Source organism: Triturus cristatus, chromosome 5_1 (genome assembly GCF_964204655.1).
Source record: "Triturus cristatus chromosome 5_1, aTriCri1.1, whole genome shotgun sequence".
Lineage (NCBI taxonomy): Eukaryota > Metazoa > Chordata > Amphibia > Caudata > Salamandridae > Triturus > Triturus cristatus.
In genome coordinates this window covers 541,892,071-541,918,563 of record NC_140587.1, presented here as the reverse complement: position 1 = coordinate 541,918,563, position 26,493 = coordinate 541,892,071, and positions in this window count along the sequence as shown.

Sequence of the window (26,493 nt, the reverse complement as noted above, 5' to 3'; positions counted from 1 at the left end):
CTGTAGCGGAACACTATGATTTGCTTAGTTACACCCTAAAACTAAATTTTACAATGTGTTTTGAACTATCATATAATGGTAGTCAAATGTAACCTTGACATTTGTACTGTTACACAATTGTATACTTATAATTTTACGTTAGTCTTTGTAATTAGCTTTATTGTTATCCCATTTACCACCTGCCACTAACTACAGCAATTACTGCTTCTAGCCCAATTTTTGACTTTTACCACACATCAGACAGATGGTACACACTGGTAAATGTGCATTTTTACATTTGGATCTAACCTCTTCTTTTATTACTGACAGTGTAGCTGTATGTCTTTTGTCAAAGATTGCTATTAGCGCCATACTCAAATCTCCTGAGACCACTCTCCATGACCTAGCTGGCTCCTTTAAAGGATTCTCTCATATGATTGATTGGCAGAGCATGCCTTAGATAATATTGCAGGATGTTACTGATACATGGCAAAGATATGCCAAGACATCTTAGAATGTTTAGGAAGATAATGTGCCTTGCCCATGAAGATGATAGAGACAATAAGCAAAAACTGCCACAAACTGCCACTGCCAATGCCTTTGCCTATGCGTATCTTTCTTTTTTTTTAAAATGATTGAGCAGATATACTCATCAAATAAGGAATGGAAAATATTCATATCATGACTCTTAAAACACATATACAATAGCTATATCTTAAAAACAGAATCAAAGAAAGTGCCAGTGCTTTACAGTACAATGATTAACCCCTTCCCCGCTCATGACGGAACCACTCCGTCATGAGCCACGGTTGCGCTGTGCTCATGACGGAGTGGTTCCGTCATGCTATGGCCATTGGCGGCCGCTCCGCCCACGCGGCGCTAATTCCCCGCCTGTGCGGGCGATTAGCGCAGTGGGCGGAGACGTGACGGAACCACTCCGTCATGAGCACAGCTCAACCTTGGCTCGTGACGGAGCGGTTCCGTCACGAGCACCGCGCCACCGCCCTGCCCCCAAACTCCCTCCCCAGCGCCGCGGCGGAATTCCTGCCGCGGCGAAGGGGTTAAAAACTGCAAAACTGTACTAGTGCATAAAAGTGAATGTACAGATATATTCATTTGGCTTGGACTTCTTTAAATATAGCTACAATCTTTGAGAAAAAAAACATGTCCCGGAGACCCTATGGCGTTGGTCTTACTAGATGCTGAGAAGGCCTTTGATAGGGTCTCCTGGCAATATTTGTGGGCAGTCATGTCCAGGGTCGGAATGAAGGCAGTGCAAAAAATGTATATTTAACCAACAGCGGTAGTAATGGTAAATGGTACCTTAACTAAGGAATTGACAATTTCCCGCGGAACTCGGCAGGGCTGCCCATGTTCACCACTGCTATTTGCAATTTATATCGACCCCTTCATTCATAGACTCGAAGGAAATGATGAGATAACACCTATATGGTCACAGGAATATCCCACCAAATCCCTGGCCTACGCGGACGATATAGCGGTGGTAACTGCTGATCCTAAACTGGCCATGATGGCTATTGAAAACGAGGCTAAAAGTTTTGGACACATTTCTGGATATGCTTTGAACCAAGGGAAAACCCAGATCGTATTGAATAAGAAAGCTGATATGACAGACACTCGTGTTATAGGAAAGGCTACATACTTAGGAGTCTGCATTACATCCAAACTCGATGATCTGGTTAAAGTTAATCTAAAACCATTGATGGATAAAATGCAGAAAGATCTTCAACGTTTAGATAACTTGCATCTTTCTATTATTGGCAGGGTCAAAGTAGTGAAGATGGTGTTCTTCCCTATGATTTTATGTTTATTCAGAGCTATATGTCTAGAATTTTCAACTCAATGGATAAAATCTTTAGAGTGCATGTTTTCTAGCTTCATTTGGGCGTATTCGCAACCCCGTCAGGCCTATAAATTCCTCACCCTACCTAAGGATAGGGGAGGGTTAGCACTCCCAAACTTAAAAGCATATTACTGGGCCTCCGTGCTGCTATATAGCAGGGGATAATACAAAATGTGGTGGAGGAGGAGACACCAGGAGATAGTACACCATCTATTTTTCAACTGGTTGCCTCCTCTCCGCCACAGGGATACAATCCTTTGAAGATTTGAAAAAAGATTTTAATTTGGAATGGCGGGATTTTTTTAAATACCTGCAAATTAGAGATTTTTTGTCATGGAAGGTGGGGGGAAGGGCACAACTTGAGAAAGTTGGAATTGTGAAGAAATTAATGTACAGCAAACAAAGCACCATTGGAGAAATAAACTCTATTATCAATGCAGGGTTTACTGATGATATGGAGAAAGTATCACAGAAGTGGCAGGAAAAAGTAGGAATATCTAATGATGCGTTTAATTATGCTTACTCCATGTCTCAAACTATCCTCATGTCCACGAAGTTGCAAGCACAGTTTTTTAAAACATGTTTCTTTTTATATTATACGCCAGATAAGATTGCCAAGTGGGGGAGCGGTAAGGGGACACTCTGCCCAAGATGTATGTTATTTAATGCTGACAGTATTCATATCTTCTCCACATGTGACAAACTAATAGTATTGAAGAAAGAGATAGGTACATTTTTGACCGAAATTCTCCAAACTGAAATAGTACTGTCCAGTGAGGTTATTTTATTAGGGGCAGCGGATCCTAATAATGCAGGAGTAGGCCATGAACTTATCTTTATCACTATGGCAGTCTTAAGAAAGTGTATAGCCTCGGCTTGGCTGGACCCTATGGCCCCATCTTTTCAGCAATGGTTAGCCATACTACTAGCAATTTCCAATATTGAAGTTGCCATTTAGAAACGGAGGGTAGGAAATTGCGCAGAAGCGGGATGAGGATATGGACTTCCCTACTAGATTGGTATTATTCTCAATAGTCTGTAAATAGTGGAAGTTTCCTATCTATCTCTGATGAAACTATTTTCAGTAGTACTTTGATTTTGATGTATGAAACAGGTACAGAATTGTATAATTGATCGCATTTTGAATAATTTGTCAGACAATGTCATTATGAATATGAATAATAAAAATTGTATGTATGCCTGGCTGACAGGGAGGGTGGTGGGAGGGTTGGGGGACTGTATCTTTGGGAAAACTCAAATAAAAATATATATATAAAAAAAGAAAAAAACATGTCCCCTTTCCATTGTTCTCTAATGTCATGAATATAGGAAAAGGAATACAGGTTTTAATTTTCTCAAAACATGTGATCCATTATATCTTCACTCACTCAACTCAACATGGACTTGCAAAATACTGCCAAAAAGCTGTATACTTCCCAACACTCCCTACTCTCTTCGCATATGCTTCTTTCAATTCTTTACACACAAAGAATATATGAAGCCAATTTGCATCCCCCTCCCGATGGCAGTGAAAACGTTAATATGGTACTGCGATTACTTAAATTGTGATTGCATTTAGGGAATCGCAAATTGCAATTCCCTAAATGCAATGCATTATCCCACCAAAATTTGGGATTTCGCAAATAAGCATTGCAAATTACCATCAATTCCAAGTTGATGGTAATTTGCTAAAACTTTGAAAAATGCTCAAAAGTGCATTTTTCAAAGTTCCATGTTGCACACATACATGCCCTTGGGGCATGTGTGCGCGCAACACGTGGTCACATGGCAATTTCAGGGGTGCATCAGGGCGTCCTTTTGGCACCCTTGAAATTGCATGTGCAATTTGCGAGTACCTATTTGGTACTCGCAAATTGCGCCTGCAATTCCCATTCATTCCTATTGGCCTCTAGGCCAATAGGAATGAATGGGAAGCAATTGCTTAATTGTGATTCGCAATTTGCGAGTCACAATTAAGGAATGTGTAAGAATCGCAATTTTTTTTGCGAATCCTACATGCAAAAGCAATTGCGATTCCTAAATTGCGATTTCTTAAAAATCGCAATTTAGGATTCGCAATTGCTCACTTTGATGCATGTGGCCCTTCGTGTTTTGACCTCATCTGGTTTTAAATACAGAATAATATAATCTGCAAATAGCTTTATCTTGTTCATAGCTACTAGTGGTCAAAAATGTTCTTCATACTTCAAATCTTTATGGCCAGTGACTCAATAAAAAGAGCAAATAAAATAGGAGGAAGGGGACATCCTTGCCACGTTCCTAATTGTAAAAAAGCCTCTAACTTTAGAATTAATCGTTATACTGGCATGTACCCCTTGATAAAATTCCTTAATCATAGTTATAAACTGCAGTGGGAATCCAAATTGACACAGGCCATATAGCAGAGCATCCCAATTCTCTAAGTCAAATGCCTTTTCGGCGTCCAGTACTATTGCCTCAGTATTTTGAATACATGAGAAAAAATCAACTGCCTGAATTAAAAAAATTGATTTTTATGTCATTGATCTATAACTGAGCAGAAGGGATTATCCTAGCTGCCCGAACCTTAGTCAATAATAAATAATCTAAATTTAACATACTTATTGGCCTATATGACCTGGCTTTTGTCGCACATTTATCCTTTTTTTAAAACTAACTATTGTGGATTGTTTGAAAGTTGAAAGTCTAGGGAACCTCTTCTCCTTCCAATATTCCATTAAATAACTCCACTAAGAAGGGTACTAAATCCTTTGCAAAAGTCTTATAAAACTCTGAAGGGAAACTATCATTCCTGCAGGCCTTTCCATTTGGCATTTTTTGGAGACCTTCTTCTACATCGGAGACCATTATCTTAGCCACAATTTCCTCCTGATGAATTCTTGATACACCAGGTAGGTGCATGGAACTATAATATTGCTCAATGTCAGAAGCCGCAGCTGGATAATTATACCCATATATTCTACTGTAATGCTGCAAAAATAGCTGCGCCACTACCTCTTCCTGAGAGACTAGCGTATTGGTCTCAGAATCCTCTATTTGTCTAAATACTTGTTTGTCTTGTTTAATTCGAATGGGCCAGGCAAGGTGTTTTCCAATTTGTTGATTTAATTTATATATTTGTTGTTGTTATGTTCTTGAGCTATTTATTTCCTCTGGCACAAAAAAAAATCCTTAAGATTTTGTTTAACCCTTTCTAAGTTTTGTTTAGCAAAACCAAGAGCCACAACTTTTAGCAGGCCTTCGTGGCTACATTTACTGCTGATTGTAATTCCTTTTTTCATGCACCCCTTAGAGTAGCGCCATGCAACCAATCTGGTGTACGCGCGCTTTACAAACAATTTATAACATAACATAACATGCCTCCCACTGATTGTTCTATACTAGTCATATATGAGATGATATACCCTTGTGCCATTTGTTCTGACTAGTCACATATGAGATGATATACCCTCGTGCCATTTGTTCTGACTAGTCACATATGAGATGATATACCCTCGTGCCATTACATTAAAAGCCTCCCATACTGAGAACACTGATGCCATTTTAGAGTTTACCTGTCAAGCTGCCATCTGGCCCTCTTTGTAATACCTACATCTAACTTAATAGAGATCAAGATTGCAGAAAGATGTGAAAAAGCATTTGCCCAGATATTAGAATCACCCCTTACTAGTGCTTGAGACACCAAGAAGAAATCCAAACTGGATGCTGTTTGAAAGCGGTAGGAATAACAGGTGCATTGAGCTATACCGTGGTGATTCTCACACCAATGATCAGCTAATTGAACGTCAAATTCTATAGTAGTAAAAATGTTCTTGGTTTTTAGTTTAAAGTAGTTTTCTGCTCGATTTGATGTATAAAAAGATAGATTCTGGATATTATTAAAGTCTCCTCTCAGAATGAAGGACCCTACTACTAGGCCTTTAGCAATATTATATTGCTGTTTTAGTGAATCAATCTCATCACTAATGGTTATGTGATAGTTTACCAGATTCGCTGGAACTCCCTGAGCTAAACATTTTACCCAGAGCCATCTAAATTTGAGATCTTTGAACACATCTTTTGTGTCCCCGTCAACTCTGTTACTCAAATATATTGCGACCCCCTTCATTGCCAGTCCCAAAAATGCAAACAATGCTTGGGAGTACTGCATCAGAATATAGATTTTTGGGTTATTATTTTTCAAGTGAGTTTCTTGTAGAAAGATCACTTCCGGTCTAAATGATATCAGCTATCTTAACAGCCCCGCATATTTAGGATTTACAATTCCATTGGCATTACAGGGTATCAATTTTAACTTTCGCATTACTTAAATTGAATTACCGTTTTGACAATCTTACTCCTCTCCCCTCGCAGCCCAGTTCTGTTCTGACATAACCAAGTTACCAAGGTTGAGACAAAAGCATGACACTTTCTTATATACCTGCTCTTTTTTAATGCTAGTGTACTCACAACCTATCTGCTCCCAAACCCCCTAGTGCTTCCCCCTTATCGGACCTCCCCACCCCTGCACTCCACCACACCTCCATCTTAGGAAGAAGACAGCCCATGTTCCTCTCCCTCAGCCCACCCATGTGAATGTGGTGCCCTGACATGGCACTTGGTCACACTCTCACGCCTCCACCCCCCGTTTTGTTCCCTAATTCCCTGAAGAATATCCTTCCACATGGTTTTACTACAGGTTTCACCTGAATGCTCTATTTTTTGGTGGGGTGGGGGTGAGAGGGGGTGAGGGGGGAGGCCGAAGGATGGACATGGAGGGTTTGGTTGGGAAGGGCTCTTTTTGGTTTTGGTTTTTTCGTCACCATAAGTTTAAATTACTTATTGAAGAAACAGAAAGTGAAAAGGTTTGGAGCTTTGTTCTCCTGCAAGATAATCAATTCCCTAGAGTTAGATAGGGTTCCTCTGGGGGATTGGCTGTGTGTTACACATATTATTGATGTACTTTATATGTTATTTTCGAACATAGTAAAGCATTAATATGACCAACGCTACATACTTTAGAATTGCTGCCCTAAATATTTGTGGCTTAAACGATGTGTGAAAAAGACAGAAGGTTTCCCAAGGGTTACGACTGATGAGGGCTAACATTGTTTGCCTTCAGGAAATGCACATTGAGGGGTCGCAGGTACATCTTTTAAATTCATTGGGATACAACGTAATCGAGGGGACACCACAGGGGGTGTGCACGAGAGGCGTAGGTATTTTGGCTCAACGTAACCGCTTACTCCAGCCCTCTCACACCAAATCTGCCCCTTATGGGAGATGGGTCTTCACAGAATTCCAGCTAACTATGGAATTTTCTTTCACTCTTTGTTCAATATACAGGAGTATTGCTGACGACCCCGGAGTAATAAATTGGGTTTCTGAAGAACAAGCCCACTGATCCCTCCCAGTTATTGTATGCGGGGATTTAAACATCAATCTACCCAGCAACTGGGGGATGAATAACCAATGGAGGTACACAGGCCAGAAACCAATGTCTTACAGGCCTTAAGGAATTTATTACACACACACGAGCTTGTGGATGCTTGGTCCAATTTTGAACCAAATCAGCCAGGATACACTTTTTATTCGGCTCCACATCATTCTTTTGCAAGACTGGACTACTTTCTGGTATCACCTTTCCTGCTCCATGAAAGTAAAAATGATATCGTACCATGATTTTTGTCAGACCATAATCCGTTGATTGTAAATTTAAAGGGCTTAGCGTTTCGTAAGGAAGTCTCGACCTGGAGCTTTGAGAGAGCATTATTGCTCGACATGGGTTACCAAACTAACATGAAAAGCTGGATTCAGGACTTTCTTGAAAAAAACATTGCGTCGGCCCCAATTATGGTTGTCAGGGATGCGCTGAAAGCATGGGTCCGAGGGGAGACACTAGAGTTTTCTTTAAGAAAGAATAAACAAGAGAAAGCGCAGATTCAGGACCTGTCAAAAAAGCTGGCAAAAGAAGAGGAAAAACTGATTGGTACTGTTCAGGTCGGGGTAGAAATTGAACCTGCTCAGCTGGAAACAACAGTCATCAGAGCAGAAATTGGTCTTATCCTGGCAGAGAAAGCCGCTGAAAAATGGGCCGTCGCACGTGAAAAGATATACGAATGCAGCGAGCAAATTGGCCACCAGTTGGCCATAAGAACTAGGCAGCGTCTCACCACAAATGGGATTCATTCCATTCAGGTTCCAACAAGAGGTACCACTAGTGACCCAAATGAGATTCATGCAGCCTTTCAGGATTTTTATCTAGGCCTGTACACAGAAGAGGGTAATGGATCACAGGAAACTAGAGAGGAAGAGATTGATAAGTTTCTTGATTCATTGTATCATTGTCACGCCTCGGCATAGAGGATCGTGGACAATCAAAGGATCCTCCCTCTTAGTAAGACATAGCTAAGGCTTTGGCAAATTTACCAGATGGTAAGGCAGCAGGTACCGACTGTATACCGGTCGAATTTTATAAAGTTTTCTCCTCCCAGATCAGAGATATCTTTATGGCCCTGGTGGTTCAGATTTTTAATGGTGAGAGCCCACCTGCATCTTGGGTACAGCCAAGATTATCATCTTTCATAAAAAAAGATAAACCTCCTCTAGAAACGGGCTCTTACCGCCCAATTACACTCATTAATGGAGATTCCAAAATCTACTCCAAAATTCTTGCATCTCGATTATCTACCAAAATTGAACATCTAGGGCCATATGTAGGTAATTTCTATTTACCGATTCCTAAATTCCGAATTTTACCGATTCGGTATTTAAGAATCGGGAAATAGAATGTAGGTAAAAAATCGGTAAATTTTACGGATTCGGTAATATTCGTTATTACCGATTCGGTATTTACCGAATCGGTAATAAGGCATACCTTCCCATTCATTCCTATGGGCCTGGAGGCCCATAGGAATGAATGGGAAGCCATTCACTATTACCGATTCAGTAAATACCAAATCGGTAATAGGGGGAGCATATTCAAGGGTGGCAGGGTGTCACATTGACACCCTGTTGCACCCCTGAATCGTGCATGTGTGCACATGTGGCGCACATACATGCCCTAAGGGCATGTATGTCTGCCACATGGCACTTTTAAAAAAGCACAAAATTGCTTTTGAAAAGGTATTCGGTATTCACCATCAACTTGTAGTTGGTGGTAAATAACGAATCCTTAAACCAAAAATGCACTCACTTGAGTGCTGCCTACATAGGATTTAAGGATTCGGTATTTTACCAATTTCTAAAAATACCGAATCGGTAAATTACTGAATCCTTCAATCCAGCCTCCTACATCTCAAAGGGCTAAATACCGGTCAGTAACGGAAAATTTACAGATTTTCGGCCGTTACCGACCGGTATTAGCCCACCTACATATGGCCCCTAGTTTCCATGTGGCAACACAGGTTTATTTCCAAAAAGAGCACAACAGATCATATCCGGAGGACCATTACTCTGTTTGACCACAGGAGATCCAATGGCGTTGATACTTCTTGATGCTGAAAAGGCATTTGATCGGGTCTCCTGGTTGTTTCTGTGGAGGGTCATGCAGAAAATGATCTTTGGACCCAAGGCTATTCCAGCTATTAAAGCATTATACCTCAGTCCCACAGCAAGGGCATTAATAAATGGGCAACTAACTGAGCAGTTTGAAATCACACTGGGGACCCGTCAGGGTTGCCCCTGCTCCCCGTTGCTTTTCAAAATCTATATAGACCCCTTTATTAAAAAGCTTGAAAACAATCAGGTAATCCAGGCTATAATTAGACATGGTCTAGAAAGAAAAATGATACCTTATGCGAATGACCTAGCCTTTGTAACCCCGGATCCCGAGAAAGCTATAACAGCTATAGAATGTGAGGCTCAGGGCTTCGGGAAGATTTTGGGGTACGCATTAAATAAAGAAAAGACCCAGAATATTGTCAACAAAAAAAATAATTGGTTAGATTGTAGAGTTGTTGCTAAGGCAAAGTATTTAGGAGTGAATATTTTGGCAGAAACAGCTTCAATAGTTAGTGAAAATGTGGATTCCCTCGCTGTAGAGACAAAAAAGGCATTGAACCGGCTCAAAAATGTACATCTGACTATGGTGGGCTGTTGCAATGTTCTTAAAATTATTGTTTCCCCAAAACTTTATATTTATTTAGAGCCATCCCCTTAGAGCTTACAAACCATATACTGCAGAAATGTGATCGTCTTTTCTCCCAATTTATATGGGCGTACTCTCCACCCAGGAGATCACTCAAATATCTATCACTTCCCCTTGAAAGAGGGGGCTGGGCACTCCCAAATTTAAGATTATATTATTGGGCCATGGTCCTGCAGGTATGTCCCACATTGATTCAAGAACAATCTTCGATCTCAACAATGGGACTCCCATCGCCCTTTGAATTATTACTGGGTCTCGAGACCCGAGGGTGCTTGTGGCGCCAACTCGAATTTGCGTACTATAAGAAGGTTAGATTTAAGACCCTCATGGGAACCTATAAGGTATTTAAGGCTGAGCGTAAACTCCTAGGACTAGGCAGATTGAACCATAATACCGCTACCAATAATAATACTAACTTGCCTGAGATATTTGGGGGCTCATACTTTCAAAATTGGTTCAGTTCTGGCATAATAAAACTAGTGGCTTTGTACTCAGCTAACGGGGTCCTGGCATTTGCGGACCTCAAAACCCAATTTGATCTGGGTCATAGTGAGGCCTTTAAATATCTTGCAATCAGGACTTTTTTATCACGCAAGGCTGGTGGGCCCTCGGGGTTCACTAAAAGCAAACTTATAGAGAGATTATGTGAGCCCACCACCCCTCGAATCGAGTCCATCTGTGCTTTACTAAACAGCCTTATGCCTGATGATATTGCTAAAATATCTAATAAATGGCAACAGAAATCACCAACAATACCTTTTACTTAGCTTTTCAATACACTCAAAGCAATTTGCTATCAGCCAATCTAAAAGCACAATTTTATAAAAACTTGTTTTTTCTTATACTTTACACCGAGGAGAATTGCGAAGTGGGGCACAGGCACGCATTGTCCTCACTGTGCTGAATACAGCGCAGATTCTGTTCATATGTTTGCCACATGTGCAGAATTTGGGACAGTGCAAACCAAAGTACAAGATTTCCTCTGGCTAGTTTTATCACGGGATATTCTGCTAACCCCCACGACCATCCTGCTGGGGATACTAGATACTGTTGATAGAAAGAGTGGAGACGCTTTAATTTTTGTTGCTATGGCAATTTACAGCCTATGCATCACATCTGCTTGGATAGACCCTAACCCCCCACTATTTTCGCAATGGTTGGCCCGGTTATTATCAATATGTAATCTTGAGAAGGCTATTTATGCTAAGAAGGGTATTCGTGACAAAAAGAAAGGGCTTGTTATCTAGGAACCCCTGTCTAGCTGGCTTCATCAGGTTAACCCCTAATGAATTTAAGGAAGGAAGTGAATCTTTTAGAGATTTGCATTGGGTTGAGAAAGTGTTTGAATGTTAGGCCGTCCATAGACCTGCTGACGAGTTGACGGTTTTATGTTGCTATACTATCAGTACGGTTTTAATATGCATTTTAGCACTGTTTTGATGTATTTTATCTTTGCAATCTTTATTGCACAGAATATCTTACTCCTATTGGATGCATATCAGGAAATAGATGAATTGTACTGTATTGTTGCATTTTATGTAGATAACACCACAAAGGCCTATGTAGTGGTATGTGCGCATAGATCTTTTTGCTACTTTCATAGACTAACCTTGAAGATTGACCGTTTTGCACACTTTCTAGTTGTTTCATTTGCACTGCTCCGTCTGGATGCGTAATTTGCACTTTTGCACTGGTCACTTTACTTTAAAAGGATATATTTTTGATAAACAACGTAAGAGGATGAATTATCATTTTGCACTTGATATAATGAATTGTTTCTAGGCTAGAAGTATGTTTCTAAGAACATAGGGGCAGATTTATGACAACTGGCGCATCCCTGCATATCAGCAGGGATGCGCCAGTTATTATGCGCCACAGCTGCGCCACCATGGATGCGCCGCATTTATAATGCGGCGCACCATGGGGCAAAAACGGCACAGATGCGTGACGCATCTGTGCCGAAAAGTGGCGCATTGCTGGAGTTGCGTCGCAAGCGCGACGCAGCTCCAGCAATGATCTGGGGGGCCCAATCTGTACAATGCTGCGTCAATCCTTACGCCTGCTTCAAGCAGGCGCAGGGTTTTGACGCAGCATGGGCATAAAAGTGACTGAGTGAAATCTTGTAGATTTCACTCAGCCACTTTTAGGAGGCGTTCCTGCGCCGGAACGCCCCCACCTGCCCTGGAACGCTTACATGTGGCGCAGGGCTTTACAACGTGACGCATCTGGGAGATGCGTCACGTTTGTAAATGCCCCGCACCATGGCGCAGGATTTGCGCCGCTGCTGCGTCACAAAAGTGACGCAACGGCGGCGCAAAAGTGCCGCAAGTGCAACATAAATCTGCCCCCTTATCTTTAATGCTATTGTGGACCTAGAATGTTGCATAAGACTTACTGTCAAATGGACTTTCCTGTTCATGGCTTATTGATATGTCGGATTGACATGAATAGGGTGGGGGGAGGGAAGTGTTGTCTTACATTGTTTTGTTTTATTTTTGCAAATGCCATATTTAAAAATCAATAAAAAAAATTAAAAGTTAAAAATAAATAAAAGAACTACCGTCTGCATTAGTTGTAAGACACAGTTAAAAATACCTTATTCTTATGCTACAAAGATGTAGATTTGAAGGTAACTAAATAAATACTGATACCCCAACTTTAAAGCTGGCCAGACATCAATTTATTAAAAAAAACGTACACTGCTGTTGCCATTGAGCAGGTCCTCATGTTACCTCTCCCCTGTGACAGTTCTCTTGTCCGCTGCTCTCTGCTGCCTGTTTACCTGCTGTCCTCTGTTTATGCCTCCCCTGTCTGTTTCTTGCTCTGTTTTACAATTTCTGCTTGTTTTTCTACCCTCTATTTTGCCTTTCTTGCTCATTTTTCTGCTCTCTGTTTTGCGTTTTCTGATTGTTTTTCTGCCCTATTTTGCCTTTTCAGCTCCTTTTCTGCCCAACCATTTGATGTTTTCTGCTTGTTTTTCTGCTTTCTGTTTTGCCTTTTTCCACTTGTTTTTTTCTGCCCTCTTTTTTGCCTTTTAAGCTCCTTTTTCTGTTTTCTTCTTTTCCCAAGGACCTAATGGAGGCCGCAGCACAACTCCATTGAGCATATCCTTGTGCCAGTTACCCCTACAACAGTTCTCCTGTCCAGGTTCCCTCTGTTGCCCGACTACCTATTGCCCTCTTTTTGTGCTTCCTCTGCTTGTTTTCTGCCCTTCGTTTTGCTTTTCTGCTCATTTTTCTGCCCTTTAGTTTGCCCTCTTCTGATTTGTTTTGCCTTTCCTGCTCATTTTCATCCCTTTCATTTTGCCTTTTCTGCTTGTTTTTCTGTTCTCTGTTTTGCCCTCTTGCCTTTTCTGCCTGTTTTTCTGCCTTCTATTGTGCCTTTTCTGCTCATTTTAATGCCCTCTATTTTGCCCTCTATTTTGCCCTCTTCTACTCCATTTTGCCTATTTTGCTAATTTTTCTGCGGTCCGTTTTTCCCTATTCTGCTCTGTATTGCCTTGTCTGCTCATTTTTCTGCCCTCTCTTTTGCCTATTTCCACTCATTTTTCTGCCCGCTATTTTTTTGTTTTCTGATAATTTCATCGGCCTTCTGTTTGCCCTCGTCTACTATGTTTTGTCTGTTTTACTCATTTGTCTGCCCTCAGTTTATCCCTCTTCTGCTCTATTTTGCATTTTCTGCTCATTTTTCTTTCCTCTGCTTTGCCTTTTCTGCTAGTTTTTCTGCCTACTGTTTCAACTTTTTCTGTACATTTCTTACCCTCTCCTGCCATTTCCCTCCATCTGCCATTTTCCTCCTCCCGCAACACAGCACCTGCAATACCCCAGGACCTACCTAATGGAAGCAGTAGAATGACTTATTTGAGCAGACCCTCGTGTCAGCTCCCCTTGTGAGAGTTCTCCTGTCCAGCTTGCCCGCAGCTTACTACCCTCTGCTGCCTGTCTACCAGCTGCCCTCTGATTTGCCTTATCTGCTCGTATCTAGCTCTTTTTTGTCTTTTCTGCTTGTTCTTCTGCCCTCTGTTTTGCCTGTTCTGCTTGTTTTGTGCCCTCTATTTTGCCCTCTTCTGCTCTGTTTTGCTTTCCTGCTCGCTTTTCTCCTCTCCATTGGCCTTTCTGCTTTTTTCTGCCCTCTGTTCAGCTCTCCTCTGCTCTGTTTTCCCTTTCTGCTAGTTTTAGTACCCTCTGCTTTGCCTTTTCTGTTTGTTTTTCTGCCCTCTGTTTTGTCATCATCTGCCTTGTTTTGCCTTTTCTGCTAATTTTTCTTCCCTCTGTTTTGCCTTTTATGCTTGCCCTTCTGTCTTCCAAAACCTTAATGGGTGAGGGGTTAGTGTGGCCCCTCTCCTCGGGCCAGGCCATGTCTACCTGGGTGCACTGGCCCACCCAGGGCACCCAGTGTGCTTTGATGGGGACCGCGGGGAGCCTTAATGCCTCCATGGGCCCAGCCCGCTCCACACCTCCTGCAGGAGCCGGCATGGTTCCTGCATGCAGGAAGCTTCTAAATTTGCACTTCTTTGCATGCGGGGGCTATCTTTCATCTGCACCTTGGGAGATAGTATGAGCCTTCCCTTGTGGGTTTTCCCAGGGCAATTAATTGCTCCATAAGGGGGGCCGAAAGATCCCCCCATTCTTTAGTACAAACGGGTCAGCCCTGAGGAGGAGGGGTATCCAGGGCCATATATGTATTTAAATAAACTCCCGGGGAGGTGGTGGTTCCTTGGGCTAAAATAAGCCTTAAGAAGTGGGCTCCATGCACCTCCCTCCATTTTTTAAATACGCACATGCCCCCAAGACCTGGCCCTCCCGGGGGCTAAAGTGAAAACAAACGTTAGAGACCATGCTTGTTTTTTTTATTTTTGCTGCAAAATCTTTTTTGGCCTGGTAAGCTCCTTGGCAGGCTTCCTGGGGTACCTCAGCACCAGACCGAGGGGGCCAGGGTATTCCTACTGTGACCCCTTTTCTTTGTTTTTGTTTTTTGGGACTTGGCTGAAGTCGAGTCCCAAAATGTCTGCCAACACTTCGCAGTTAAAGTGTTGGCAGCCAATCAGATCTCTGCACAAGAGCAGGAGGATTTGTGGAGGGGTTGCATACCTATATATACAAATTAGGTTATATTTTACTAACTCTAAAACTACTGAATGGATTCAGATCAAATAACAAAAAGGGCCCATATGCTTGGAGCAATGCCATGATTGACTGGCTGCAACCTGAGAGGAAACTTGCTCCTGCCATTTTAGATACAAGAGAACGGTCGCCGGTTGTAAAAAATTGTACAAAAATTGAATAGAAGGGGTAATGAAATTGGCCGATATGTATTTTTCCCAACATGCATGAATTAGCAGATCTACCATGATGTTCAGTGCGGCTCCGTGTAAAATCACAGTGGATTCGTGAATTTAGCCGTAAATGTTTAAAACAAATACAACTGCTCACTGAGATACTCATAGATCCACTCATAGACAGTCAGAGACTCAGTCAAAGATCCACACAGACACTCCTACACCCACTCATAGACCCAATCACACACCCACTCAGACACTTACACACCCACTCACAGACACATTCACTTACTCAAACACCTACTCACAGACCCACTTACACTCACAGACCCACTCAGACACTCATACACCCATTCACAGACCCACTCACACTCTAACACACCCACTCACAGACACTCACAAACCCACTCACAGACCCTTGTGGATCAACGAATTCATCGTAAAGTTACATGGGGGATGCGCTGAGCACCGCAGTGGATTTGCAGAAAAATACAAATTGGACTTCTTCACAGAAAACATTTAAAGGATTGGGTTGGATGGCTTCACAGGTGACTTCTATAAAGAATACAGGGAACTGCTTGCACCGCAGCTGATCGAGGTATACGCGGATGCCTTAGAGAAACAATTGCTCTCTCCCACACTTCGCGAGGCAGTTATTATCCTACTGCCCAAACCCGGCAAAGATTCATCATCGTGCGGTTCTTACAGGCCCTTGTCCCTTCTAAATTTAGACTATAAAATCTTAGCCAAAGTCATCGCTAATCGCCTGTCTCAACTAATGGAGTTTATAATATCTCCAGCACAATCTGGTTTCGTGCCCCACCGGTCCACCTCACTTAATCTCAGGACATTATTTGCAGTCCTTCATAGGATTGACCCGGAGGTTCCTGCTGCTGCGATCCTACTAGATGCGGAGAAGGCCTTCGACTCCTTGGAATGGCCCTGTTTTATCTCAGTGATGCGCCGCATGGGCATGGCTATGGGATTTATTGCTACCACTACCTTATTATACAGCAATCCCACTGCCAGACTCCGCTTCAATGGTACGCTTTCCTGACCCTTCAGGCTTTCACATGGTACCCGTCAAGGATGTCCCCTATCCTTTCTCTTGTTCATTCTGGCCATGGATCCGTTGATCCATCACTTTCAGGAGCGACATCTGCAGTGAGCGCTAGAATTCAACACAGGCCCTCTCCTGGTTTTGCTCTATGCGGATGACACAATCCTCTATGTCAGGGAACCCCAGGTGCATTTGGAGCCTCTCATCAGAGAGATACTCAGATTTTGCTGTTTTTCTGGACTGGACATCAATTGGCACAAGTCAGTACTTTTTCCCTTAACCTCGAGTTCAAAGCCGTGGGAGTTCGAATATCCACACAAATGGTGTACAGACTCGGTCAAATACCTGGGGATCAACATCCATCTAGACACTACGCAGATCATTCGCTTAAATTATGGACAGGCAATCAGTACACTTGAAACTCACGTAGAGAGATGGCTTCGATTGCCCTTGTCGAAAGCGGGCTGTGTGTCAATTCTAAAGATGGCGGTGATTCCCAAATTTTTGTACCTATTTAATATTATCCTCATACTCCTCACTAACGTTTTTTTTTTGGACACTATGCACCCACCTTACGTGATTGGTCTGGAGAGGTAACCAGCCAAGTGTTCGATGGCCTGTGCTCACATTGCCCTATGGCAGAGGGGGTATGGCGTACCGGATCTACAATTATTCTACCTGGTGGCCCAATGCTGCTATGCTCACGCATGGTTTCATCCTGACGCCAGGATTCCGTTTCTTCGGCCTAAAGCTGACTTTGCTCTGCCGGAGCGGTTGTCCACTGTCCTACGCAAGGGTATCCCTAGGGACCCCCATGACATACAAACAATTTCCACTACAAGTTGGGCGTGGGAGAAGTTGAGACGGCTGACCGGTGCTGGGACACTATATTCTTCAGCCCTTCTTTTTCCGAACACCAGATGGTTCCCGATATCGGGTGAAACACTGGTGCAGTGCACCTTGACAACATTCGATATTACCAAAGTGGGTGACCTATATCCTGGGGGTCACGTCTTCTAACTAGTGAAGGATACACGCTACCAAGACAGTGGCTTCATGGACAGATTTGTCCTAGGCCGCATCTGGTCCGCTTTACGTGCCACACTGCCTATTTCCCGATTGAACCAGAGTCGTTCCCCCCTCTTATGATGATAATTGAGACCACTAACAGGGCGCATTTAATTTCTAAATTGTACAAAGCCTGTGCTAACATGAGGCCTGTAAGTGACAACAAGGTCCGCAATGACTGGGATGTTGACTTGGGCCGCCCGATAACTGACGAGCAGTGGGCTAAGTGTTGTGCAGTCACAAAAGAAGTCTCACTCAACAGTAAGCACAAACTTCTTCATTTAAAGGTTTTGTGCCACGTTAACTTCACTCCTGCTAAAGCACACAGGATAGATCCATCCAGACCACACAGCCAGAAATGCGCTGCACCCCAGGCTGACTTCGCCCATCTTGCATGGACATGTCGTCAGCTACAGGCTTACTGGGAACGCATTCACTACACTCGAGGGAAAATGATTAACTTGCCCCTCATTCCAACTCCTGAAGTGGCCTTATTGGGATATACGGTAAACTTCCCCAGGGGGCTCAGGCGGTTTGAATCACTGGGCCTACTACTGGCAAAAAGAGAGGTAGCAATTTATTGGAGCAGGAAAACCTCACCGAAAGTACAGAGTTGGCTGAACAGTTTGGCCTATTGTAATGTAAATAGCGAGATCTATGCCGGCATAATGCCCAGCTCCTCCCATCCTAAAGGTTTATGGGGCCCATATCGTTCCTATGTAGAGGCTTTAAGGCAGGCCTCTGACTCCCAATGGAAAAATGGTATTGTCCCGGAGGGTGTGGGGTAACAACTTTCAATATGTTAAACTCACTTCGTATCAGATGCCACTTGTAGGACATGGCAGGTCCTAAATGTCTGGTCCTTGATGTTTGCTATGTTGGGATGCTTGCGGTGCTGGGGAACAGGGATGGTTGGGGACAGTGGTTGGCCCTCGGAGTGACATAGTCATTGCATTACTGTATTCATCGTACCAGCCTTGTCAAGCATACTACATATTGTTTTCCAAATTATATATGTTTTCTTACGTGACAACGTCATTGTACTCATTAGTGAACGCATTAGCATGTATGTATCTTTTGTAACGAAGTAAACTGGAAAATAAAGTTTAAAAAAAATAATATATATCTATATATATATAAAGGATTAAAGAAATACTGACCATTTAGAAGTGCTATAACAAAAATAAAAGATAAAAGGAAGCCTATTGTTTGTTAACTAGAGCACCATAAGTAAGAACACATGGTAAAGGGCAGCCATTTTAGCTGCTTTTATACTGAGACTGGAGTTGGATTGCCGGAGTTGTCATTGGAGATTTGGAATGAAAACAGATGTTACCAAACATGGAAATAAAACTGGGAGAACAGCAAAGAGCTTTTACAGGTATGTTACTTAGGTTGTAGTATATAAAAGTGTATTTAAATTAAAAAAATTGTGAGTTTATATACGCTAAAAGAAAAGGTGTAGCTTCTAGATAGTATACTAGAAGGGTAATAAAAGGGTTCTTAGAAAACTAAATATACAGTGAGCAGGAACGGAGAGAGAGAAATTGGTATTCTGAAAAGTATAGTAAATCTATTGGGCCAGTATGAATGAGTGTGCTTGAAATTAGATGTGGCTGTTTGCTTATAGTATGTAATTTCCTACTATGTAATTTGCACACACTCACACAGTCAGGCAGACACAAACGAGTTTCACTCCTACAAAAGCACTTATGTACCCACCACTCATATAGCCAGACATTAACTGCAACACTCCGTTAAACATACATAAAACCATTCCCATACCCATTTACTACCTTATACATCCAAGTCTGAGCAGTAGTTTGCAATTAGAGCCCGGGAAGACATCCACAGAATGCAATCTGCATTACAGGATGAGTTTGAAGAGGACTACTTCGGCACTCTTGAAAGGGAGAACTCTGACTGTAGTTGACCCCAGACTCATGGTCCTAAAGGGTAGTGAGAGAGAGTATTGGATTTGATGCAGGAAGTATTGTCTCCTCCCAAACCCAGTCCCCTTAGGACCTCTAGAACAAACTGGCTCAGTGGGACCTAAGGCTGCAGCTAGCTCATCTGGCTGCAGAGGAGAGATAAGCTGAGGCTAAGAAAGCCTTGGAGGAGAAAGGGTCTTGCTTGCTCATGAATTGAGCATTAAGGAGCTGGACTTGAAGTCCAAATAGCTGTTAGAGTCTAGCAATAATGGTGGGAGTACCACTATTGTGTCCAGTGCAGTAGAAAGAGTCTATGACTTCAAGGAAGGGGGAGAAATAGACAGGTAGTTTCAGGCATATGAAATAGCTCTAGAGGTACAGAGAATCTCTGATGAGGATTGGAGAGCTGGCCTTTGGAGTCATTTTCTTGGTGATGGGAGGGATGACCTTCTGGCCATAGGGATGGGGACGAGGTTGAAGTATCCTACTATAAAGGAGGCCCTTGTCAGTAAGTATGAATTTACCCCCCCCCCCCCAGAAGAGTGCAGGTTGAAATTCAGGGGTAGTCAGAAACTGTGTCACCATTCCTGGGAGGATTTTGAGGGGTACTTTTCAAATGTTTGTAGAAAGTTCTGTTGTGTTTTTTCAAAGGTTTATCAAAACTGTTTTATACTTTTTCTTTTTTTCAAAGAGAACTGGGAAGAAGCACCCGGCTTCAAACCATGAAAAACATGAAGGTTTAATGGAAAGTTAAGAAAATAATTAAATATTTCTGCTGACATCTATGTGATTGAAAACTAAGCACTTGCTGCTTTAGGCTTTTTTTCCTCAGTGTCTTTTGGAATATTACGTGTTATATACTGGTCTATGAAAGAAAGTACAGACTCATATGTGTTTGTTCCAAATGTAGGTGCGTCTTTTACTCAGAATAGCATATGAATAGCATATGATTATGATGACACCTTTTGCTTGTCACTTTTTGCTAAAAGAAGAAGGACAGCATTGTTGGAATCTCTGCTGAAAGTACCAGCTAGATCCAAACAGGAAAGTTCTCTTGTCTTAAATTTGATGGCTTTAATTTTACAGTTTGTTTGTCTCAAAAAGTCATGTAAGTCACCCCATGGATATTCTGCACAGCTCAGAGTTAGAAACCTAGTTGGTGTTCTTCAATTTCTCCATACTGAAATTACTTCCTTACACACAGTATGCAGTTTTTTCCTACAATATTTATGATTGTTTTCTCCCCACTGTTCATTGATGATTCGGTCAACAGTGCATCACTTTTGGTGTATGGGTATAGAATCTGAGAACAGTAAAATAAGGAAAATGCACCCACAGAAGACATTTGCACGGTGACATGCATGTGGCATTCACACAGTGAGTAAGGATCTCATTTAAATTTTTGAAGGCAGGTGGTATTATAATGGCTGTTCTTGCAAGAGTGCTGTACGGGTGGACTGTCCTGAGGCACCTAGTTTCTCCCACATCATTTAGTTGGGGACCCTTTCTGGAATTGTTTTTAAGTGCTTCCACATGGAAGTTGTCCCATGTAAATATTTGTTTGAAGTGGCTGTGGATAACTGCTTGTCGCAAACATTATAGTACAGATATTTATCTGTAATTTTCCTTTTCCCATCACGGTATTGTAAGATGCTTTCAAAAATCACCTAACCTTGTGTTTCCTGAAGTACTTGTGCACAAAAGTGTATTTGTAAATAGTTAAATATGTCATGTATAATTTAACTTATGGCTCACAAACACACCCATAAAGGTAAATGAACTTACGCACTTATGGAGTCATTCACACAGGTACTAACACATACACGCATAAATCTAGTTAAAACCTCTTACAGTCAGTCACATCCATTTCCACATGCAAACAACTACTTACGTAGACTCATAGACCCAAACAGCCATTCACACAACCACCCACATGCTCATACAGTTACTCACACACCAAGCCACACACTGATACAGTGACTCATACACCAGATTATACACTGATATAGCAAGCCCACATACATATGGCAATGCACCTTCTCGTACACCATGCCATACACTGATAAAACCACATAACAACGGTAACTTCCATGCACACACCAATGCAGTCACTGACAGACCCAGTCACACTCCGATACAGAAATGGACACACCCAGGCACATACTCATACAGGCAATGAAACTCATTCACATATAGACACACCTACCTTCCTTCATGCAGATACTCCAGCTCGCAGTGGTCTAACATCCCTTGCGGGGTGTCCAACTCGAGACCAGGATGGGGTCCCATATTCTCTCATTCTCAGGTAATGGGGTGGACTAAGTCCTAGAGGAATTCTTGGCATAACACCTAAATAGATGCTAGGTACATTTAGGCACATCTAGTTAGGGAGGCATCGTAGGAGTACACACTTTTTATCATGTGTTTTATATACTTGTATGTATTCATGATTATTGTAAGATGGTAGAAATATACCATCCATTTACTTTCTTAGTGCTTCTAATCATATATCTCTGCTACTGTCTAATGGTTGTTGCAGCTTATCTATTCTACACTAGAATACAAACTGTTCAATAAATCTTTATTTGACAAACGCCCGGTATGTTTATCCTGTCTATCTCTGAGCAAGAGTGACTGAGCAAAAGGTAGTATATTGTTTTCGCGATCCTGAGGGATCAGGGTTGTTATGTTCTGAGGTTGCCAAGAACTATTCCCTACCCGACCAGAGGAGATTCTAGTGGCACTGCGAGCTAGCTGATACAGACAGGCTAACGTATCCGGTGGGGATGCACAGAGTCAGTCTGCCACCAATACCACAGTTTACGTTACCCAAACACGCAGATCCTGTATAGTTAATATAGGAACTACACGACATGGTGCGACCAACGTTGGTTGGGTACTTATTTAACTGTAAAATCTGAGTAGTTCAGTTGTGCTATTCTCAGAGACCCCTACTCACAAAATACCAGAGATGTCTGGAGTGGGTGAGCACAAAATCCGTCGCAGCTGAGTAGGCTAAAAAATCCTATTTATTGGCTGTTGGTTAATCAAACTTGAAGGGCACAAAGTTCCTAAAATTGTGCATAAAAAACCTTATCTTAGTTCCCTTGGACAAACTTCTTCTTTACAAAAATGACTGAGACAGGAGATAACACAGTAGTGGATCTGCACCTCTCAGCCGGAGAAGAAGATGCAGACACAATTCAGATTGCAGAAAAATTCAGAAATACAGTCACCCTGAAACTACTAGAGCATGGTTTAACACCTAGGGGTGGCATAGTAGCTTTTAAAATTGAGGCACACAAATCAAATAAAACAGAGGTATTTTATTTGTGGGTTACTTTCCCAGCAGCAAATGCAAGAACAAAAACATTTCACTCTTACACAGAAGGAGATGCACCAGAGGAATATTGTCTGTTCGAGGACATTGAAGTTCTGCTCACGTACCAGGAACATTTATACTGGTTTAAAGGCGCCCTACCCCACATAAGAAGAAGAGTAAGACTCGGCCCGCTTGGAGGAGAAGGGGCTACATGGCCGATATTTGCGGCATACACACCACATCCTGACATTGACACAATGCCACCAAGAGACTTACTCATTCAACACAAAGAGTTAATAAAAATCTATAGAAACTTGATGCAATTCACCATGAGTTTATTTACTGTCCAACCAGCAATAGTGGCAATAAATGGAACTCAAACTCAGGGTACAGCAACTAAAATCAACCACAAACATTACACGCAGTGATGGGTAAAACACCCTCTAGATGTAAACAAATGCCATTCTGGGTAGCTCAGAATATAACACAGCTCGAGGCAGTATTCCCGAATACTACCCCATATGAAAAACACAGAATTCTAACAATCTGCTAGCCCATGGGGATAACACCACAAGTAGAAGATTTTACCACTTGGGGTACAGTCTTTGCTGCCATATATACCAGAAAACATGGTATTCCTTCATTAGCAGTGATGCCAGATGTATTTAGACAAATACAAAATGAGTATGGAGCAGAGCCTGCTCTGAACTTAGGGATGAAGTTACTAGGTAACTATGCCCAGGTATCAGCCATCATTTTAGCTAAAATTAAAGGGGAAGCAGCTTCAGTGGCTATCCGCCAACGCCTAAGGGAGTTCAGTCCTTTACAACAGGAACACAAAGTACCTGAAATAATTGAAAATGCGTATGCAGAATTAGGCAGAGACAGTTTGGGAGGGAATGCTTCAAAACCACAACCGATGGGCAGTCCTGAAAAGGACAATTCCAAGCAGACACCTGCTTCAACGAAAAAGTAGTGGGACAATAAAAAACAACAAAAGTTTAAAGGAAACAGATCTCAATCCAGAGGTAGATCTCCTCCATAGGAGCCCTCCGAAAAGAGGTATAACCTTAGGAATAGGGATAATATTAGGAAACCTGACAGGTATCAGGATACTGATACACATTCCTCTTATTCCTTTCAGGGTTCATAAAAAAACTCAGAGAGGGAAGGATGATCAGAGAGACAAGAAGAACGTACAGAGTCCAGAGACAAGCAGCACGCTCAAGATTATACTTCCAAAAAAGAAGAAATCCAAAGCAAAAGCCACAGTTCAAAAAGAAGAAGGTTGCTGGTCTAAAGATCAGACATGCCCAGAATTCTGAGGACTTGACTACTGAACGGGGAATGGGCTCTGACAATGCTAGACAGTGTGACAGAAATAACAATAGCTCGCGAGAACCTGATGGAATTTCTGGTGACAGCGGACTTGAATGATTACATCACGGTAGAAACATCTGATACTAGGGTAAGTGTCCCACATAAAGTATATTAAATAACACTCCAGGTGGAGGGTGTCAAATGTAGAACAGTGAGAGGTCTCTTTTGGGAGAACCTAACATTTGGCAATGACATTTTGTTAGCTGAACAAGATTGGCCGCCAGCATTCATCATGGATTACCCTAAAGGTGAAACAGAAATTTCACAGGCATTTTCAGATCATATTCCCAGGCACTTGCAACACACATATGCACAGGAGTGGGTGGTAGCCCAGGCTCCAGCACTATACAAAAAGCATGTTTGGTGGGATGAGGATTCAACCCACCACATAATTCCTTTAAAAAAATACTCCAACTGCACAGAGGCAGTATCCAATAAATCAAGAAGCTAAAAAACAGGTCAAGGAGATCTTAGATCAACTTGAATATCAAGGGGTGATCGAAAATTGCACCTCATCAATGAATAATCCTTCTCATCATGAAACCTGACAATTCATATCGTTTAGTCTTAGATTGCACACATTTAAACACTTGCAGTCCAAAATGCACACAGTGCCTTAATGAATAACATTGTGTGGATAAAATATAAAACAACACTTGAAATCTCAAATGGTTTATTTTCCAACATATAGCGCCTGAATGCAGGTATTTAACGGCATTCTCAGTACTAGGGTAGGAACGGCAATTTCGTCGACTCCCCCAAGGGTATAAGAACAGCCCGGGGTTATTTTCAGCTGGAGTAACTGAGTTACTTCAGAAATTAGATGAAGAGGCATTATCCTATGTGGGTGATATTTCTCTGATGGACAATGACTCGGAGGGACACTTGAACAGAGTAAATACCATAATTTTGGGATTTGCATCTGAGGGCTACAAATTCAACTTAAAAAAAAAATTGCCCCCCTCAGTGTCCTGTTTTTAGGATAGGAGCTTTCAAGTGAAGGGAAAAGCCTGGCAGCCAATGTTTTTGAAAAATGCATGCTGCCCCAACCTCAAAAATCATTAAAAAAATCTACATTCAATATTGAGATTCCTAAATGTTGGTAGAACATACATTTTGGATTCCGCAGAAAGAGTAAAATCTTTCTACGACTTATTTAAAACCTGATATTTCAGTAAGACATTGGACACAGGAACACACAGATGCACTTCATTCCTTACAAGCTGAAATGATAGCTTCCAAACACTTACAGACATGCATAAACGTACGCAACCTAGTGATTGGTATAGTTGTGGGTCAATTTGGGTACACCTATCTGACATATAATGAAGGTAAAACAGTACCAATTGCATGCAAGTCATATTTGTACACAAATGCTGAGATGCACTTTGCATCTACAGAAAAGATTCTAATAGCGGTACAGACTGCTGTAGTGAGAGAAAGAGTACTGGCTCAGGGGAAACAAATAAAAGTAGTGATTTTGGTTCCAGCCCTAGAGGCTGCGACAAAGGTGAGCGTTCCTAACGCTAAAGCCTTACATCCACAATGGATACAATGGGCTAATTCTCTCACTGCAACAGATGTAGAATACAGGTACGACCCAAATTTAAAGACACAAGCATTTCTGCCATATGAACAAGAATATCCTCTACCAAATGAAATAATGGCTCTAGATCAGTACGAATATATTATTTACACTGACGGATCTGCTCAACTGCCATAGGACGTAAGCAACAATATAGCGCAGCATGTGCAATCATTAAAGGTCGCATGCAGGATGGCAAGTTCCATCCGAGTTGCCCGAAAACGCAATCTCTAGGAGACCGCGGGGCACAGTTAGCAGAGGTAAAAGCCTTGATACTGGCACTGGTAAATACGGATCGAGAATTCCCTACACTAATTGTGTGCGATTCCTTTTACTGTGTAAAGTCATATAATGAATACTTGCAATACTTGGTTCAAAACGGGTTCAAAGACGCAAAAGGTGGCACAATTAAGCATAAAATGCTATGGGAACAGGTAGTGGAGTTGAAATCAGGACTACTGAGGGCTCACGTTATACATACACTGAGTCATCAGCGTGACGCCGTTCACGTTGAAGGGAATTAATTGGCTGATGAAGCCGCAAAGGGGGCTGTACGCACAGTTTCCATAGCTGCAATCACTCATTCTAAAACGAGCATAGATGGTGAGATTATGGTAGTTGTGATTGCCTCAGACAAAAACAGCAAAGCACTACCAAAGAAGTTTCCACTCAAGTTTTCCTACAAGTTAGATGCCAATAACATTCCATTTGCTCAGATTCCTGGAGCGGGGGATAGAGTAATTCCAAACATGGATCGTAGGTTAGGTTTAATTCTAGCAGCACAAGAAGGGATAGGTTCTGCACATGCCGGAGTGACGGCAACTGTTTCTTTATTGAAACAACGCTATTGGTGGCCTTGATTAACAAAGCAGACTAAGGACTATGTCTTGAAATGCGA